Genomic DNA, 17,932 nt, shown 5'->3' with positions numbered 1-17,932 from the left:
TATTCGAAACAAAAGTTTAAAAAATACATTAGTATGAATTACATTGCCAAACCCACACTAATTTTTAATATTTAGCCAGAGATCTAGTTGCTACCAATTTTTAAGTTGTTATTTTAATGCTGTTTAAATATCATATTATGCTATTTTAAGTTGTTCTTTAATTCTTAGAAATAAGTAAGTAATATATTTGGATGCCCTCCAGTATCTCCCTCTGAATTAAACTACCTCACTCTATAATCATGTCATTTAATCAAAAATTAACTTCCTGCCAGAGTGGCTTGTTAAGGATTTGCTAATTCTGACTTTATTCTCTGAAACTTAATTGAACTCAGCGGTCAACAGCTACTCTCCCCAGGTCTCAGATAACAAAATGCATTTTGGCTTTTTCTTTTTTTCTTCAGATTTATCATTTTACAAACTTCTAAGTTTTTTTTTCTTTAAAAATACATTCTTACAATGATTGAAGCAAATGAAAAAGATGAGCCACCATTAATTGATTATTCTTGAGGCTTTGCTATTTTTTAAGTCAATTTAGGATGATTTTTGACCTCTTATAATATGATTTTGTATCTAATTAATATAACAGTCTGAAATTTTTAACACAGTCTAGTCTCTTGGGTAACTCAAAGATGTTTGGTTCAATCTTGTCTCTGTCAACTCTGGTCCATGGAAAGTATCCTTCCCAAGGTGATGCAGGCTACCTTATAATGTACCAGAACACCGTGAATATCTCTCATGGAGTTGTGAAATGCTTTAAAAATTAAGATTGTAATTTAAAGATCTAATCTCATAATTTAGTGAGGTTTGAAAAGATGAAATGTCTCTGCAAAATAGCTTCTGATTCAGAATTTATAAAGTGATTGAAAATTCTCGTAGCTGGGTAATGGTACACAGAATTTACTCTACCAGTGTCCCCAAATTTGCATATGATTAGAATTTTCTGAAATAAAAAGCTTTTAAAAACAAAATGTGAGGGGTGCCTGGGTGGCTCAGTCAGTTAGGCATCTGACTCTTGGTTTCAGCGCAGGTTATGATTTTGCAGTTTGTGAGTTTTTGCCATGCACGTCTGGCAAACCTGACTGTTTTTGCCCTGTGCTGTGAGTCTGCTTGGGATTCTCTCTCTCTCTCTCTCTCTCTCTCTCTCTCTCTGCCCTTCTCCCCAGCTTATGCTCTCTTGCTCTCTCTCTCTCTCAAATAAGTCAACTTAAAAAAAATGTGAACTGATACTTTTAAGAATTGAGTGGTAAGGTGAGGTGTATAGAGCATAGAGAGAAAAAATATTTAGATATCCTTCTTGTTTAGTGAGAAACAAAGCAAATGTATCTCTACTGTGATTTATTCTGTGCAGCTAGACTATGACTAGGAGAAAATGAGTGAAAAAAGAAGTTGATGTTAGAGTAAGGATAAATTATTTCATTTGGTGTTCATTTTATACAATTATATACATAAAAATACAAATTTTTAGTGTACTTAAATTTTTTGTTATGTAAATCTTTTTCATAAAGTTCAATACAACAAAATTAAATTCAAGAAATAAAATTTAGTTCTTATTGTTGAGCAGCAATTAGTGATGAAAATCACATTCTTGCATATAAAAATAATTGAGTTTCATAGGACAAATGAGAGCAAACCACAAAGTCTGAAAAAAATAATGCTTTAATTCATGATGAAGAAGCAGTTTTAACCTTTTTTGGTTAAGATTGTGTACTGCTACCCAGGAAAAACTGGCATATATATAACTCAAATATTATAATATTCAAGCATTCATGGGACTCCAGGTTAAGATTGCTTTTTTTTAATGTTTATTTATTTTTGAGAAAGAGAGACGCAGAGCAGGAGTGGGCAAGGGGCAGAGGGAGACACAGAATCTGAAGCAGGCTCCAGGCTTTGAGTTGTCAGCACAGTGCCTGACACCGGGCTTGAACTCCCTCGTGAACCATGAGATCATGACCTGAGCTGAAGTCAGAGGCTTAACCACCTGAGCCACCCAGGTGCCCCAGGTTAAGATCCCTTTTAAAAAACCACTTCTGGCACACCTGGGTGGCTCAGTTGGTTTGGAGCAGACACACAAAGAATAGTGACACTGAGGCTTTTCTTTCCAGGAAGCAGCTTTATTTGTGCCAGCATGGGCTCACTGGGCTAAAACGTGAAAGGCTGAGCCCTGAGCACAGCAGATGGTTGCCTTTTGTACAGTTTTTTCTCCTTTGTCTCCCATACATGGTAACATACAGTCTGAATGGGTGGTCTGTGTTACAGAGTCGTGAGGAATGTTATGCACGTGCACATAGCCAGATTGCCTTCCCTTGTCCTGAGGTTTTCACCCCATTCCTTAGGGAGGGACTCTACCTTAGGGAGGTTAAGGGCCCGACTTTTGGTTTCAGCTCAGGTCATGATCTCACGGTTTGTGGGTTCAAGCCCCATGTCAGGCTCTGTGCTGATGGTGTGGAGCATGCTTGGGATTCTCTCTCTCGCCCTCTCTCTCTCTGCCCCTCCCCTGCTCACTCTCTCTCTCAAAATAAATAAATAAATAAATAAATTTTTAAAAAAACATTTCCATTCTAGTCTTATAAGACAAGTTAAAGAACTATGAATATTAGAAATTCCTCATGTTAGAGACAGAAAGCACGAAAATATTATGACAAGAACGTTGGCTTAATATCTTTAAAATTTAAAGACAAGCGAAATTATAAGATAAACACTTTACTAGGTAAATGTGTGATGACTCCAATCTTGTATTTGTTGGAGGAGGTCATCCAGAGGACGACTGCCAAATCACCTGCTGGAGCTGGGCACCTGGAGGCTCCTCATGCCCTCCACTTTCCTCCACCATCCCCACTGCCAGAGCCATATTCAAGGACACAGCCTAGAGAGAGCAATGTGTTGTTGAGACTATCCGGACCATATATGTGACTGAACCCAGTTAGCCCCTTTATATAAACATTTATGATTTTGGTTGTGGGATGCAGAGATCTACTCGTCCTGCAGCTGACAGAGACAGGCTGTGTATGTAAGTTCCCTTGCTTATTAAAACTACCACCTACCAATCTGAGTAATTTGCCTCTTTCTTCAATCTCTCCCTGCTCTCCTAGTTTGAGCACCACTTTCCATTTCACCTGGAAAGCCTTCTCAAGGGTGGGAACAAATGGTAATAAATAATACGGAAAAGAGTACATTCAAACTCAGAAAAGTGTTTATCCTTTGTTCCAAGGCTGGTACTATGATGAAGCAAGCAAGAAGCCTAAGGGGCAAAATATAAAGAAGTACTCACTTTCCGCATCATGCAAGTATAGGGTTGGCACCTGAGAATGAGTGCCTCCTTAAATTTTGACCCCTAGACACTTTGCTTTCCTTGCCTTAGTCCCAGCCCTGCTTTACATTAATCAAAGAAGTTCAAATTACAGCTAGGGTCAGCAGTCTTCCAGATGGTTCTCTATGATCCCCTGCTTATATTTATGGCATTCATAAATATATGGGATTCCGTATGACCAGTAGAATATGTCCAAAGTGACAGTATGTGACATTCTGGCTACTGCTTTGCTCTCTCTTCTGGGAGAAGATCTCAGAAGCCAGCTGCCATTTTGTTAGGCTAAACAAACTGCTAGATGCAGAAGTCCAAGTGTTAAGGAAATGAGGGTTCCTGCCAACAGCTGTGAGAATGAGCCATTTTGAAAGCAGATTTTTTAGCCCCAGTCAAGCCTTTCTGTGACCATAGCCTCGCCAACATTTTAATTGCAACCTCGTAAGGAACCCTGAGCCAGAACCATTCAGCCCAACTACTCCTGAATTTCTGACACAGAAACTTTGAGATAATAAATGCTTATTGTTTTCAGCCATTTGTTAACACAGCAATAGGTAACTAACAAAAGCAGACTTGAGGCATTTTATCATTTGTACCTAAAGAAAAAGGAATTCTGTGTTGGTAATACAGTCTTATCACAGTGGTTAAGAACACGGACTCTGGAGCCACTGTCTCAGTTTGAATTCTGGATCAGTCATTTATTAGTTGTGTGGCCTTGGAAAAATTACTTATCTGTGTTTTAGCTCTTTAACTGTAAAAGAAAGAAAACAATAGCACCTATACTACAAGATTGATACAAGAATTACAAAAATGAATATATTCAAAGTGTCTACTAAACAATAAGCATTATGAAAGCATGTGCTATGATTATTTCTATTTTTGTTTGTGCTGATTTCTCATATAGATGCATGCATTATTGCTAATAAGTGAAGTACAGCTTTCCTTACATGCAGATGTGTTTCACTAATGCCTTACATAATAATACCTGAGCATAGATATGTATGGCTTCTCAAAGGGTATTTTGTACCTCCAGAAAGGAGAAATGAAGTTTCTCCCACCTTGGTTGTAGATGGGAAGATACTTTTCTGGATTATATAGCCAGGAGAAGTTTCCCCCTATTATTCACATTTTATTTTATGGTTATTTCCTTCTTGCCATTTCAGAGATGCTCCCGGTTGCAGTAGCTGGGTTAAATGTTTGCTTGTCTCCTATAATAAAAGACTTGGAAAGGTTTTGTTGTCCATATATTGCATGCTACAACATGCAGCTTGCACTTCCCCATAAATGAATCTCTTATTCCCTTGCATTGTATTTTTTGTGTGTGTGACCTACATGCATTCTTCTCTTTAAAGAAATGTTCTTACTGCTCTGCAGACATCATCTAGCCTGAGCTGGAGGTTACCATGGTGATATGGCCATACAGGATGACTTCAAGACTACATCATGCTGAGTTGTTTTCAGGGAGAATTGAGGACTCTTGTCTTTTGCTGATAGGCTCTACTTACATTGACCCTCCCTGCCTTCTTAGAATAAAGAACTTTGCTGTTGGTGGATATCCAGACTGGCTATTTGCAAAAAAATAAAGTAGGTAACATTTATTTTTACACTTTCATTTTCTGTGACCTTTTCCCCAGTAATAACATCCTTTTACCAGGTATTTGATGACCCTATACTATCTCAGACCTTCCTAACAAGGAAGAAATTAATCTGGCAAACTTACCTACACTATGATTTTTTTAAAAAATCACTATATTTGAGTTGCATTATTTAGATTCACCACAAAAGTCATGAATGTAGAGAGAGCTATTCTAGAGGAAGGAATTTAATTTTCTTGGAAACACACATGTGGCAGAAATCTCTCCAGTTAGAAATATGGAATGAAATTTTATTTTAAAATTATAACTATAAAACATACACTTAGCTTTCAAATAATTCCCAAGATATATATACTTGGCAGAACAATCAAATGTGCTAATTTCTGTCCAAAACAGCACAGGCTTTTTTCTTTCTGTTCCAAACACTAGTCCTTCAGAAAATGACTTTAGTTTAATTATTTTTTCTTAGTGAGCAACATTTACATTTTTTGTTTTATTTTTCTTGAATTATCTGAAGGAATTCTTTAGAGTTTCTCAAAATTTTGTTACCAGATTGTATATTCAGTTGGGCATCAAAATCCTCAAAAAATTTTCACTGGCTACACTTTAATTGGTGAAGAAAACAAAATCACTATTCCTGGTAATTATCCTGTGAAATAAATGTATTTGAATCTTACACTATTTCTCTTTATTCATATTTGTATCATGTAGCATTTAATATTTGCTGCCTGACATGTAACTTTTCATGTGTGCCGTTGTCTCTTCACTTAATTGAGAACTGGTTGATGTTAGAGATCATTCTAATGTTTTGTTGGTTTCCAGGTAGTATTTAACAATTTAATAAACACTAATTTATTGAAAATTTTATTTTGAAATGTATCCAAAGTTTCAAGGAAAGTGATTACATATCTTCCCCCCACCCCGTGAAATATTTTGCTCTAGCTCTTCAAGTTTTATTTTTCTGCTGTAGAGAGGGATATGTTTGTTTATGCATTTAGCATATTCTTTTGAATACTAGGCTCTGTTCTTTGAGATATGAATGAAAGTTTGAAAATCCCTACCTTGATCAACCTTACATTAGTAGGAGGATATAAACAAACAAGCAATTAAACAATTTATAATTCCAATGACTATGAAGAGACTTATGATAAAGAGATTGTGTGGCTACTGTAGAAGTAGCCTCTCTATGTAGGTGACAATCTGGGAAAGTTTAGGACTGTGTTGTATTTGAACATACAAAGAAGGCTAATGTTGCTGCATTGTAGAGAACCAGAGGTGGGGATTATTAAATATAGTAGTGTCCCTTTATTCACAGTGTCACTTTCTGTGGTTTCAGTTACCTATGGTCAGCTGCAGCCTAGAAGCAGATGATCCTCCTTTTGACATATCTCCAGAAGTCAAAAGTAGCCTAACATTACATCACAATGCCTATGTCATTGATCTCACTTCCTCTCCTTACCTAGGCAGTTCATCATTTCACATTATCACATGAAGGGTGAGTACAGTACAGTAAGATATGTTGAGAGAGACCACATTCACATAATTTTTATTATAGTATATTGTTATAATTGCCTTATTTTATTATTAGTTATTGCTGTTAATCTCTTACTGTGCCTAATTTATAAATTAAACTTTATCATAGGCATGTATATAAAGGAAAAAACAATATATATAGGGTTCAGTACTATCTGTAGTTTCAGGAACATATTCCCCATGGATAAGGAGGGACTACTGTAATGTCAAAGAGAGAGGAAAAGGCCATGGAGTGTCCGTTGTAAACCAGGGAAATGGATTTGGATTTTTTAAAACAAAGTATAATGGGAATCTATTGGAAGACATTAAGGAAAGATGAAACAAGATCCAGTTTATATGTATATTTTAAAAAGTTGTAATTCTAGGATATGAAACAGAAGATTTGGACAGGATATACTTGAGGTAGGCTTAGGAAGCTAGGCCAGGAGTTATGATTTTTCCTTGTTAAGTCTGACATATTTGTTTGACATGTGTGCAGAGACATGAGGTAGAAGAAAGTTAATGTGTAGGGATAAAGATAGGGATTTGGGACCCATTGCTATTTAGTTGGTATTTAAAGCCATGAATTGCATGAAATTAGCTAGAAATGTTACTTTGTGGGAATATTGACAAGATGACTTGAAGCTGAGGCTTGAAGCACCTCAACACATAGAGGTTCAATAGAGAAGAAAGGATCGTAGAGGAGATAGTGCTTTAAGTATGGAGAGAGGAAGAAGTACAGGAAAATACAAGGTCAGAAAGGTGTGCGTGGAATTTGGTTTCATGGAAGTCATTTGTGACATTGACATAAACAATAACAATGAAGTAGTGGGGACAAAACTTGGCTAGGGTGAGTTTGCCTATGAAAACAATACAAAGAACTGTCAAAAGATAGCACGTGTTTCATAATATACATAGTTGGTGATAACGACAGTAATGGAATGAAAACACTGTTATTTGATGGATATTGGGTTTATGTACAGCATTTTGCTGAGCACTTTTCAGGCATTATTTTACTATGTGCTTGTAACAGCACTTTGGAATCTGTATTATTTTCTTTATTTTAAAAATAAGGAAATTGAGACCTAGAAAATTTAAGTTACTTGCTAAGATCATGTTGCTTTATCACAAACAGAAGATTTGCAGCATCAATCTTCACCTAAAGAATTAAAGGAGTGAAATAATTATTGCGTGTACTTATTTTCTGCAAATTTTTGCTCTTTAATTAAGATAACAGTTAATATATGTTAAACTCTGTTTTTGGAGTTTATTAGCATAATTGGATCACAAGAAAGTGATCATCACATCAGCACTGTAAAGAAGTGATGGCTGCAGAATGTGATGTTTCTGATTTTTCAATTCTAAAATCCAAACTTGAAGGACTTACAATACCTCTAAAATGTATTTGTGTCAAAAGTTCCTGATATAATGAATGCATTTCAGACTGAGGGAAAAAACTTTTAATTCATTTCTTATTAATTTTTTCCTGAATGTCATTGCAAAATAGCTAGAATAATCATATTTAACCAGGTAAAATCCTAAAAATCAACATGCATAATTTTAGATGATCAGATTACAAACATGAAAATGTGCTGTGATAATTTAATAATTTGTGTTGTGCAAATTAATGGCAAATAATTAGCTACCTATCTCACATTATACTAAATTAAATCAGAAAGATTGGAGATTTATATATGAAAACATAAACACATTAGGAAATATAAAGTCTTTATAAAGTAATATTGGATTACAAGAAGCCACTCTAGCAGGATAGGAAATAAGAAAAGGAAGCACTGACAGGTTTGCCAACTCAAAGAAAGGGAATAATACTATACAAAAGTTGAAAGAGAAGTGAAAAACTGGACAAAATATAGAGAGAGTATACAAAAGAAAAATGGATAATATCTATATAAATAGTTTCTGTAAATAAAGATGACCAGCTTAATAAAAAAATGGGCAACAAATATGAAAAGGCAATAAATTCACAGAAGACACAATGTACAATGAACAAATAAAAAGATGTTTAGTCACAGTGGTGATTTAAAAGATACACATTGAAATAATGTTAAAGTGGTTGTCTCCACTTTAACAAAAGAAAACAAGAGAAAATTACTAATAATACCTATGGGTATGGGGGAATAGACACTTTCAAACACTGTGGGTGTATGTGATAAACATTTATTATGGGGGAATTTTCAGGAAAATCCCCAATTAATGTCAGTTGTGTAATTTTGTTTTTTCTTATAATGGGGCTGGAGAAAACACTATGGATACCAGTTCTAAGTGAAGCTTTCTTACTGCCACCAAACCCTTTTCTCTAAGCTAAAGATTCTCCCTCAGGCTGCACAGGAGAAACATCTGGGTAACTTAAAAAAAAGGGGGGGCCCAACCAATCAGTTGAAAATCTCTGGGAGTTGGCATAATGCATTGCTGATTTTTAGAATCTTCCCAGTAGAATCCAATATGCACTAGGGTGAGATCTCTAAGCATCTTCACCTTTCCTGTTAGGGAGAGTAAGTAACAAACCTAAAGCTAATTATTATTTTTTAATGTTTATTTATTCATTTTGGGGGGGGTGGAGCATGTGTGAGCAAGGGGAAGGGCACAGAGGGAGAAGGAGAGAATCCCAAACAGGTTCTGTGCTGTCAGTAACAAGCTCTTTAAAACAGTTGTCTCTGAAGACTGGTCTTAAGGGGAAATTTACTTTCGAAAGCATATTTTTATAAATTAAAAAAAATTATTGTTTAATTTACATCCGAGTTGGGTAGCATATGGTGCAACAGTGATTGCAGGAATAGATTCGTCAATATCCCTTACCCATTTAGACCATCCCACCTCCCACAACCCGTCTAGTAAACCTCTATTTGTTCTCTATATTTAAGAGTCTTTTATGTTTTTTCCGCCTCCCTGTTTTTATATTATTTTTGCTTCCCTTCCCTTATGTTCACCTGTTTTTTATCTTAAATTCCTCATATGAGTGAAGTCATATGATATTTGTCTTTCTCTGACTGACTAATTTCACTTAGCATAATACACTCTAGTTCCATCTATGTACTGCAAATGGCAAGATTTCATTCTTTTTGATTGTGGAGTAATACTCCTACATATATATAGGTATATATATATATAGGTATATATATATATACTGTTTTCCAGAGTGGCTGCACCAGCTTGCATTGCCACCAACACTGCAAAGGAGATCCTCTTTCTCCGCATCTTCGCGAACATCTGTTGTTGCCTGAGTTGTTAATGTTAGCCTTACCACAGTGTAAGGTGGTATCTCATTGTGGTTTTGATTTGTATTTCCCTGACGATGACTGATGTTGAGCATTTTTTATGTGTCGGTTGGCTCTCTGGATGTCTTCTTTGGAGAAGTGTCTATTAGTGTCTTTTGCCCATTTCTTCACTGGATTATTTGTTTTTTGAGTGTTGAGTTTGGTAAGTTCTTCATAGATTTTGGATACTAACCCTTTCTCTGATATATCATTTGCAAATATCTTCTCCCATTCCGTTGGTTGCCTTTTAGTTTTGCTGATTGTTTCCTTCGCTGTGCAGAAGCTTTTTTATTTTGATGAGGTCCCAATAGTTCATTTTTGCTTTTGTTTCCCTTGCCTCTGGAGATGTGTTGAGTAAGAAGTCACTGCAGCCAAGCTCAAAGAGGTTTTTCCTCGAGGATTTTGATGGCTTCCTGTCTTACATTTAGGTCTTTCATCCATTGTGAGTTTATTTTCATGTATAGTGTAAGAATGTGGTCCAGGTTCATTTTTCTTCATGTTGCTGTCCAGGGTTCCCAGCACCATTTGCTGAAGAGATTGTCTTTAATTCTATTGAATATTCTTTCCTGCTTTGTCAAAGATTAGTTGACCATACATTTGTGGGTCCATTTCTGGGTTCTTCATTCTGTTGCATTGATCTGAGGTTCCGTTTTGCGCTAGTATCATACTATCTTGATGATTACAGCTTTATAATACAGCTTGAATTCCAGGAGGGTGATGCCTCCAGCTTCAGTTTTCTTTCAAGATTGCTTTGGCTATTTGGGGTCCTTTCTGGTTCCATACAAATTTTAGGATTGTTTGTTCTATTTCAGTGAAGAATACTGGTGTTATTTTGATAGGGATTGCATTGAATATATAGATAGCTTTGGATAGTATTGACATTTTAACAATGTTTATTCCTCCAATCCAGGAGCATGGAATATTTTTCCATTTTTTTTGTGTGTCTTCTTCAATTTCTTTCATAAGCTTACTATAGTTTTCAGTGTATAAATTCTTCACCTCTTTGGTTATATCTATTCCTAGGTATTTTATGGTTTTTGCTGCCATTTTAAATGGGATCGATTCGTTGATTTCTCTTTCTGTTGCTTCATTACTGTTGTATAGCAATGCAACCGATTTCTGTTGATTTTATATCCTGCGACTTTGCTGAATTCATGGATGAGTTCTAGCAGTCTTTTGGTGGAATCTTTTGGGTTTTCCATATAGAGTATCATGTCATCTGTGAAGAGTGAAAGTTTGACCTCCTCCTGGCCGATTCGGATGCCTTTTATTTCTTTGTGTTGTCTGATTGCAGAGGCTAAGACTTCCAATACTATGTTGAATAATAGTGGTGAGAGTGGACGTCCCTGTCTTGTTCCTGACCTTAGGGGGAAAGCTTTCAGTTTTTCCCCATTGAGGATGATATTAGTGTTGGGTCGTTCATATATGGCTTTTATGATCTCGAGGTATGCTCTTTCTATACCTACTTTCTTGAGGGTTTTTATCAAGAAAGGATGCTGTCTTTTGTTAATGCTTTCTCTGCATCTGCTGAGAGGATCATATTATTCTTGTCCTTTCTTTTACTGATGTGATGTATCACGTTAATTGCCTTGCGGATATTGAACGAGCCCTGCACCCCATGTATAAATCCCACTTGGTCATGGCGAATAATTTTTTTAATGTATTGTTGGATCCGGTTGGCTAATACCTTGCTGAGGATTTTTGCATCCATGTTCACCAGGGAAATTGGTCCATAGGTCTCCTTTTTAGTGGGGTCTCTGGTTTTGGAATCAAGGTAATGCTTGCTTCATAGAAAGAGTTTAGAAGTTTTCTTTCCATTTCTATTTTTTGGAAAAGCTTCAAGAAAATAGGTGTTAACCCTACCTTAAATGTTTGGTAGAATTCCCCTGGAAAGCCATCTGGCCCTGGACTCTTGTTTTTTGGCAGATTTTTGATTACTAATTTGATTTCCTTACTGGTTACGGGTCTGTTCAAATTTTCTATTTCTTCCTGTTTCAGTTTTGGTAGTGTATATGTTTTTAAATTTTTTTTTTCAATGTTTTTTATTTATTTTTGGGACAGAGAGAGACAGAGCATGAACGGGGGAGGGGCAGAGAGAGAGGGAGACACAGAATCGGAAACAGGCTCCAGGCTCCGAGCCATCAGCCCAGAGCCTGACGCGGGGCTCGAACTCACGGACCGCGAGATCGTGACCTGGCTGAAGTCGGACGCCTAACCGACTGCGCCACCCAGGCGCCCCGGTAGTGTATATGTTTGTAGGAATTTGTCCATTTCTTCTAGATTGCCCATTTTATTGGTGTATAATTGCTCAAAATATTCTCTTATTATTGTTTTTATTTCTGCTGTGTTGGTTGTGATCTCTCCTCTTTCATTCCTTATTTTATTTATGTGGGTCCTTTCTTTTTTCTTTTTGATCAAATTGGCTAGTGGCTTATCAGATTTGTTAATTCTTTCAAAGAACCAGCTTCTGGTTTCATTGATCTGTTCTGCGCTCTCTCTCTCTCTCTCTCTCTCTCTCTCTCTCTTTTTGGTTTTGATAGCATTAATTTCTGCTCTAGTCTTTATTAATTCCTGTCTTCTGCTGATTTTGGGTTTATTTGCTGTTGTTTTTCCAGCTCCTTAAGGTGTAAGGTTAGGTTGTGTATCTGAGATCTTTCTTCCTTCTTTAGGAAGCCTTGGATTGCTATATACTTTCCTCTTATGACCACCTTTGCTACATCCCAGAGGTTTTTGGCTCTGGTGTGATCATTCTCATTGGCTTCCATGTACTTTTAAATTTCCTCTTTAATTTCTTGATTAGCCCATTCATTCTTTAGTAGGATGTTCTTTAGTCTCCATGTATTTGTTATCTTTCCATATTTTTTCTTGTGGTTGATTTTGAGTTTCTTAGCATTGTGGTCTGAAAATATGTACCGTATGATCTCGATCTTTTTGTACTTGTTGAGGACTGATTTGTGTCCCAGTATGTGATCTATTCTGGAGAATGTTCCATGTGCACTCGAGAAGACTGTGTATTCTGCTTTAGGATGAAATATTCTGAACATATCTGTTAAGTCAGTCCAGTGTGTCATTCAAAGCCATTGTTTCCTTGTTAAGTTTCTGTTTATATGATCTCTCCATTGTTGTAAGTGGGGTGTTGAAGTTCCCTAGTCTTATGGAATTATAATCAACGAGTTTATGTTTGTCATTGATTGATTTATATATTTGTTTTCCTTCACGTTTGGAACATAGATGTTTACAATTGTTAGGTCTTCTTGGTGGATAGACCCCTTAATTATGATCCAATACCCTTCTTCATCTCTTGTTACCGTCTTTATTTTAAAATCTAGATAATCTGATATAAGTGTGGCTACTCCGGCTTTCTTTTGGCGACTATTACCATGACAGATGGTTCTCCATCCCCTTATTTTCAATATGAAGGTGTCTTGAGGTCCAAAGTGAGTCTCTTGTAAACACATATAGATGGATCTTGTTTTCTTATCTATTCTGTTACCCTATGTCTTTTGATTGGAGCATTTATACCATTGATGTTTAGAGTGAGTATTGAAAGATATGAGTTTATTGCCATTATGTTGTCTGTAGAGTTGGAGTTCCTGGTCTCTGGTCCTTTTAGTCTTTGTTGCTTTTGGTCTTTGTTTGTTTGTTTGTTTGCTTATCTTTTCTCCTCTGAGAGAGTCCCCCTTAAATTTTCTTTCAGGGCTTGTTAGGTGGTCATGAACTCCCTTAATTTTTGTCTGGTGGGAAACTTTTAATCTCTCCTTCTGTTTTGAATGACAACCTTTCTGGATAAAGAATTCTTGGCTGCATATTTTTCTGATTCAGCACATTGACTATATCCTGCCACTCCTTTCTGGCCTGCCACATTTCTGTGGATAGGTCTGCTGTGAACCTGATCTGTTTCCTTGTAGGTTAAGGACTGTTTTTTCCTTGCTGCTTTCATTATTCTTTCCTTGCCTGAGTATTTTGTGGATTTGACTATGATATGCCTTGTTGATGGTCAATTTTTGTTGGATCTAATGAGGATCCTCTGTGCTTTCTGGAATTTGATATCTGTGTCTTTCCCCAGGTTAAGAAAGTTTTCCACCCTGATATGTTCATATAACACTCTACCCCTATTTCTCTTTCTTCCTGTTCTGGGACCCCTATGATTCTGATGTTACTCCTTTTTAATGAGTCAGTGAGTTCTCTAATTTTTATTTCATGCTCTTTTGCCTTAGTCTCCCTCGTTCTTTCTGCTTCATTATTCTCCATAAGTTTGTACTCTATATTGGTGATTAACTGCTCTGCCTCACCCATCCTTGCCTCCACGGCATCCATTCAAGATTGCAGCTCACTTATAATTTCATCCTATTTTTGCTTCTTTTATCTCCACAGAAAGGGATTCTAATCTATTTTTGACCTCAGCTAGTATTCTTATTATTGTGATTCTAAATTCTGGTTCAGACATCTTGCTTGTATCTCTGTTAAGTCCCTGGCAGTCATCTTTTCCTGCTGTTTATTTTGGGGTGAATTCCTTTGTTTCATCATTTTGAAGGAAGAAAAGGAATTAATAAGGAAAAAAAATTAAAATTAAAAAATTAAAAAGAACAGACACAGACACAGACACACACACACACATGCACACATGAAATAAATGATGCTAGATCTTAGTTGTTTTTTGGTCTCATTATTGAAAGGAGCTTGATATATTAGAGAAACAAGGGAGAAAAATACAAAAATTAAAAAAAAGGAAAGCCCGAAAAAAAGGAAAACGTTTGAAAATTTGAGATAATGAATACAATGCAATAGAATAAAATGAATGATGGAAGTAAAATAGAATTTGAAAAAATTATAAAAATTAAAAAATATAGTAGAAGAAAATAAAGAAAAATATTTTTGATAAATATTGAAAATAAAAATACATTTTTCTCTTTTTGTATTAAAGAAAAAGGAATGAAATGAAAAAGAAAAAAAAAAGAAAGAAAATTGAATAGATGGACCAGCGAACAGACTGAAATACAATTGAAATTACATTGTTTTCCCTTAGAAGTCATACTATGAAGCACCTTATAGTCCATAAACTAAGCAGGCAGAGAGATTTGTAGTGGTCCTGAAGAGTGAGGTTGGCCCAGTTGGGCAGTGTTTAGTGTAACAGCTCTGTTCTCCACTAGATGGAGCTGCTTAGCTTGCTGGGGTGGATTGTTGTGGCACTTGTATGTGTGTATGCACATGTGTGGGAGGGGTGAAAATGGCAGCACCCAGGTACCCAGTCTCTAGTATCGGAACTCTGTTCTCCCCAATTAGCAATTGGGCACACATGTTTTGTCTCTGGCTTCTGTCCACTCCCGCTTTTACACTGTCCATGACCAAGCCATCAGGTTGCCAGGTGGCACCTCCCTCCTGTGTTTTATCTTAGATGCAGCTGTGTTTCATGACTCCTCACTTCTGAGGGACTGCAGCTTTGACCTGCTCAGATCCTCTGAGGAGGGTCTCACCTAGCAATGGCTGAGTGCCTGCCGCACCTAGGAAATTTTGCTGGACCGTGCTGCTGCCGATGCCTAGAGACTGTGACTGGGTGCCAGCCCACCCCAGAAAAAGTTCATACGATCACGTAGCAGCAGCATTTCAGGGATTATGGCAAATCACAACACACATCTGGCACCAGGCTTCACCCTTAAGGACCTTGTTCCAGCACAAGTGAATGTGGTTGTTCTCTGGGGTCTCCTGGGACCGGGTGGCCACAAAGCCTCTACCAAATGTTCTTCCAGCAGTGGAACCGCTTCTCCCCATGTGGCCTGAGGACCTCCCATATCCCACTCTGCTCCTGGAGATTCACCCTTCCCACCAGAGCACTGCCAGGTATTGAGCTGTGGAGTTTCAGAATCTGCGCTCCCCCTGTTTACTGAGTCTTATTGGAATTTAAACCCTCTCCTTTCTCCTTTCTCCCTTTTTAGTTCAGTCCCTGTGGCTGTTTCTACTTTTTCCACTTTCTCTCCAGCTGCTTTTGGGGGGATGCTTTTCCTGTACTATCCCCCTGCCATCCTCTCTCCACAAGCAAAAACAGCTCCCTGCCCTCTGTGGCTTCTCTCTGCCCAGTTCATCTCTCCACACCATGTACTTGCTGAGTTCTGTGGCTCATGTTGTGCAGATTGTTGTGTTAATCCTCATATCGGTTTTCTGGGTGTGCAGGATGGTTTAGTGTTGATCTGGCTGTATTTCATGGATGTGAGATGCAAAAATTTCCATGCTGTTCTGCCATCTTGGTTCCTCCCTGAAAACATCTTATTTTTTTATTTTTATTTTTAATTAATTTATTTTTTGTTGGGAGGTTTTTATTTTCATTTACATCCAAGTTAGTTAGCAATAGTGCAATAATGATTTCAGGAGTAGAATCCATTGACTCATCCCCTACATATAACACCCAGTGCTCATCCCTACATGTGTCTTTCTTAATGCCCCTTATATTTAAGGGGCATTTAAGAGTCTCTTATATTTTGTCCCCCTCCTTGTTTTTATATAACTTTGCTTCCATTCTCCTATGTTCATCTGTTTTGTGAGATTATTTTTTAAGAAGCAAAATATATCATATTTGTTGGACTACATGTTTTTCTTTCACTTACAGATGAGAGATCTGAAATATGGCTGAGTGAGTTCATTAAGCCAGTCTATTATTATGGTTTTAGAATACATATACTTATACATATGTAAGTATATACTTATATATATAAAGCTTTGTTTATTTATTTTGAGAGAGACAGAGACAGAGCAAGTGGGAGAGGGGCAGAGAGAGAGGGAGAGGGAGAGAATCCCAAGCAGGCTCCATACTGCCAGTGCAGAGCCCTACTGGGCTCGAACTCATGAAACCACAAGATCATGACCTGAGCTGAAGTGAGATGTTCAATTAACTGATCCATCCAGGTGCCCTTGGGACACTCTTTCATAGAGGGAAGCTCAAGTTGGGAAGACTGTTATAAACAAAAAATCCACTGGAGTAAACTGGGAGTTGAAAGTACAGTGGCTTCTCACTGGCTGAGTTGTGACTCTCTCCCACTGGCTGGGCTGTTTTCTAGTTGGGGTGGGGAAGGTGAGCCTTTTCTCCTCCTGCTGGGATGGTAAAATAGTATCCACAGGCAAGATTTGTTTTTTGTTGAATTCGCAGTTGATGAGGAGTGCTAGGGTGTGAGAGCTCCCCCTGCCAAACTTCTCAACTCCATTTTAGTTAAGTTTTGTTTTATTAATTTTCACAATGCCAGGAGCTAAATATATCGATATAAATTATATAATTTTTTTTGTTTGGAGCAGCATGAAATTTACATTTCTGCCTCTGTAATTAAACAGTAGAGGAAAAATTAATTGGTAGTTAAGTTACAGTAATTGCTCTGGGCTCATACATACTATTATTATGAGATTCTTTCCACATACATTACCTCATTTAATACTGAAAACGATCCTCTTGAAAGACCTTTATAGATGAGAAAACAGGATCTGAGCTTCAGGTAATTTGATTGAAATCACATAGCTAATTTCAGACATGGGATTTGCATTAGGCTCTTGATTACTGTGGCATATAATGCTACTTCTTGATTTAAAATGACCAAACAGCTTAAAAGGGACAATCATTTATGCCCACCCCAACCAAAACTTTTAAATACTTCAGAATGTATTACAAATCAATAATTAGAGACCTAGAATTACACATGTAAATTAAGGCCAAAGATTATGGTTTTGCTAGATAGGGAGTGATTGGTTAAATAATTATGACAGTTGACATAATTGGTAGAAATAAATATCATATTAAAAATCTTTTGGGGGTTTATATGTTGTGTGTGTATTCTTAGCATAGAAATGTATTTGACAGGATACCTGGTGGATCAGTCAGTTAAACTGACTCTTCGTTTCTGCTCAGGTCATGACCTCACGGTTTGTGAGTTTGAAGGCTTCATTTTTTTAATCTTTTTTTTTTTTTTTTAATTTACCTCCAAATTAGTTAGCATATAGTGTAACAATAATTTCAGGAGTAGATTCCTTAGTGCCCCTTACCCATTTAGACCATCCCATCTCCCACAACCCTCAGTCTGTTCTCCATATTTATGAGTCTCTTCTGTTTTGTCCCCCTCCCGGTTTTTATATTACTTTTGTTTCCTTTCCCTTATATTCATCTGTTTTTTCTCTTAAATTCCTCATATGAGTGAAGTCATATGATTTTGTCTTTCTCTGACTAATTTCACTTAGCATAATACCCTCCAGTTCCATCCATGTAGTTGCAAATGGCA

At 36.9% G+C, this 17,932-nt stretch overlaps 1 long non-coding RNA gene across 3 annotated transcripts in view; it reads right to left on the bottom strand.

The window, feature by feature from the left end:
* The window catches only part of LOC122240397, a 62,244-nt gene that overhangs the window by 9,195 nt on the left and 35,117 nt on the right, over positions 1–17,932 (bottom strand). Inside the window, exon 4 of one of the 3 annotated variants that reach the window (XR_006220079.1) lies at positions 2,713–2,863. The exons of 1 other annotated variant lie outside the window; for it this stretch is intronic. This is a non-coding gene — a long non-coding RNA (uncharacterized LOC122240397). Of the gene's footprint in view, positions 1–2,712; positions 2,864–7,400; positions 7,565–17,932 lie in introns of those variants that run through there. One more of the 3 variants, XR_006220078.1, reaches the window with a different exon arrangement.

The sequence above is a fragment of the Panthera tigris genome, chromosome B4, assembly GCF_018350195.1.
Source record: "Panthera tigris isolate Pti1 chromosome B4, P.tigris_Pti1_mat1.1, whole genome shotgun sequence".
NCBI lineage: Eukaryota > Metazoa > Chordata > Mammalia > Carnivora > Felidae > Panthera > Panthera tigris.
Note: the sequence above shows the minus strand (reverse complement) of the source record. Positions and strands in the feature narration are given on the sequence as shown.